Below are 3,625 nucleotides of genomic sequence, written 5' to 3' on the forward strand. Positions count from 1 at the left end.
CTTCCTATCGTTACATAAATAAACTGTGTTTTGATCAATGACGTCATGCCTGCCTACCGGAGGTTGCACGCAACATAGTTTGATTAAATGAATCTTGCGTGGAATGTGGCTTTATGGTGTGCAACTTGAAGAGGGCGATAGTGTACTAATAGACATTGGTTTGAGTGTTCGATTAAATATTCATAGTTTGCATACAGTGCCAGAAGAGGGATACAGCTTAGATTCGTATTGTTGCCAACAGATGTCTAAACTCCAAAATAAAAATGAGTTGCATCTCCTACCACGCCATTGCAATTATTGCTGAAATTGTTTTCTGATTATTCGTGGTCTTGTACGTTAATGGGACACGTGTGATATTTCTGTGTCACTACATTTTCTGGGTTTCCTTTTGTTTTTCTCGTACATCAAACTGTTCACTGCAAACACGGAATTTTGATAGAGGACCCTGCGACTTCTTGCGTAGCCCGATGAGTTTACCGGAACCAGTGATAACGGTACAACTGATCAATTTTTGGAAATTGAAATACCGGAAAACAAACAGGTTTTCCATTTTCATCTTAATTTCAATCTATACTGCCGTTATACGCATACTTGTTTGCTGGGATTCACTATATACATGGGACAGTTATGCGTATATATTAGACCTCTTCATGTTTTCAAAAGTATCAAAAATTCAACCGGTCCGTTCAGAATACAATTCTAATGCTAACATGAGCCTCCTGTCAAATTTTCATCTAATTCAGATAAAATTTCGAGGTGGCTCAAGTCGATTTAGTGTTTTTGGGCTATTTTCAATTTTGAAAAAAATCTCACCGGAGATATAAACGCTGAAAACCATCGCAACAACCTCTATTTGGAAGCTTTTGGTGTGCTCTACAAGTCTTGTGATCATTTCAATTCGTTTTGTTCACGTTTTGATCATGTTAAAGTGATTTTCGAGCTTTTAAGTGCATTAAAACACTGTTTCCCTAGAAATCCACAAAATTCTTGAATTTATTACAAATTATTGCTAATTTATTATATTATTATTCCTCTTTTTAACGTGAACATTTGAGTAATATAATTACCATTGTGCGATTTACCGTTAAATTCTTGAAAATCAGAAGCTGAACATTTGTCATAAATTTGCACGTTGGGATTTCTTCAAACAAGTTGCTCGAACAAAGAAGCTTTGATTTCACTTGTTACTACGAAGCACTAAATGGTAAAAGCATACAGACATATGGTGGAATGAACTAAATTTGGAAGTCGTTTGTTGTAAGTATCAAATATCATTTGATTTGATTTATGTTTTGTTCGAATAACTTGTTTGAGGAAATCCTAACGTGCAAAGAGGGAGTAGAGGAAGCAAACCGTCGATGTATTCCGAAGCAATTCGTCGAAGGATTTCGAAGAAAATCGTCACAGATTCCCAAAGGTATCCCTCAACAATACCAAAATGAATCCAGTGGGAATTCTTCTGGATCCCGGTTGCAATACTTCAATGATTCTGAAAGGAATTCTTCAGAGATTCTTTTGAGAATTCTTCTCGTTTTCTGATGGGACATTATCTTGCTGCTAGGCAAGTGGAAGTCTGCTGATAAACTGTCACTCCAGACCGTGATGGTTGACCACATGTGTTTGACTGCTGCCGAAGTACCCTGATTGCTTTGATTGATATTTTGAATGCTCTTCGTAGTTGTTCACATCAAGCTTACTTTGATGCTTTCAAATCAATTAGATATTGCCTTCTCGTAATTAACACCAAGTGCAATTTCACTGCAGTACGGGACTTATTCTCAGAAATGAGAAATAAGCTCATTTGTCTTCCACTCATTTCATTATGATAGGGTGAATATTAGACTGGCCCAGGGTAAGAAAAGCCCCCCAGGATTGTGCCTTAGGGTGAGCAAATCAATCTCTGTAAATTTCAGTTCCATCGCTTGTTACATAAGTTGGTGCATTTGTTTTGAAGTTTGCAATGGGGGTTTCAGCCAAATATTTAGGGAAATACACCACCGACACTCTTTCGTTCCAAAATCTTCAAGTAGCTATTTGCCAGTCGGGTCGGGTGGTTTAATCCCCGGAAATAGGCAATTACCTTTGATTGAACTGAACTTGAGTTGCGTGCTCTTGCCTACGCAATGCGGTCGGGTCTGAGCTTGACGACCGACTGACAAATAGCTTACACAACCTCACTTGATCAGTACCGTTGCTGATGAAGAATGTGTATAGCCGCCAGACATTCTAAATACTCACGCTCCTCTAATGTGGACGTGTACAATACACATGTGGAAGTATTGGCTTGAGAAAATGGATTCCCAGTGATTTGACTATGCGTCCAATTTGGGAATCTCGAGCTCGTTCAGTAGCCGCTAGGTTGCGAAGGCCGATGGAGGTCCTTCGTAGCTTAGTTGGTTAAAGCACCAGTCTAGCGTACTGTAGGGTCATGGGTTCGAGTCCCATCGAAGGGAAAGTGGTCACCTCCAATACATTTTCCAAATCAATATCTTCCACATAAAGTACATATTCACATATGAGTTTTCATAACATTGTAAACCCATATGTTATTGGTGGGAATATAAAGTCTGGAAACACGTTTCGATGTCGAATCTGTGACCTGTTGAATGATGGCCTAGCTCTGTTAATGATGCAGATGTCTTTTTTTTGATAGTCGACGTTCTTGAAAAATTCATTTTTCAAGCGTAATAATTGGTCGGGGTTCAGTCAAACCACACAAAGCGGCTTTTTGACTGACTTGTGATATTGGGTTCGTAAAAGAGCAATGGAAGACGCTTCATATCAGTTCCTGCGTACATTTATTGTAGGATATCCTCAGTTTTGGAGTTGAGGGATATCTGATACCATTTGTGATCAATTAAATCTGATAAACGAAAGCTTGGACAGAAAAATTGATAATTTTTCGTTGGCGCTTGGTGGGATTTGGTTGAACCCCGACCAATTATTGTTTTTAAGAAAATTTAGGAGCACAAACATTGACATTAGCATCTTGGCATGGCTTACTCCGATCTCAGAAAAATATGTTGCATGCAGATGCATCTAATCGCGGAAGTATTTATTTGTGTGTGTGTGTCATCCTCTATCCCTCACCCAGCTGGGGGTGTTGATCAAATAGTACTACGAATAATTTGATCAGATTTCATGCTCCGTAATGGTGCCCTTTTTGACGTAAACTACGTCTAAGGGGAAGCCTCGGGTACAGGGTGCAAAATGAAAATTTCCAAATTGGGGACCGTCACGAAATCGTGTAAGATTTCAAACGGTAATAGCGACTTTATCTTTTGACGGATTTTCGAGATTTTCTTATTAATAGATTCGGAAACTTTCCACCAATTTGCTAATTGTATTATATTCATTATCAACGGCAAACTATTGAAAATGTTATTTCTTTCCAAACCGGGTGAAAAATTCAGAAATAATCAATCCCGTTCATAAATCCCCAACACGGACATCAGATTGCAGTAAGGTACGGGTCTTTTGATCCACTGCTTCGTTTTCCCTATGTATAAAAAGCCCCGTGTTTCGCGTGCGCGCGTCATTTTCATTCTGGATTTCATGGAAAGCGGACCAAGGCGTCCAGAAGCGGCTGTGGTGGTGTGGATGAAAATTTTTCGTTCGATGGTGG

Source organism: Armigeres subalbatus, chromosome 1, assembly GCF_024139115.2.
Source record: "Armigeres subalbatus isolate Guangzhou_Male chromosome 1, GZ_Asu_2, whole genome shotgun sequence".
NCBI lineage: Eukaryota > Metazoa > Arthropoda > Insecta > Diptera > Culicidae > Armigeres > Armigeres subalbatus.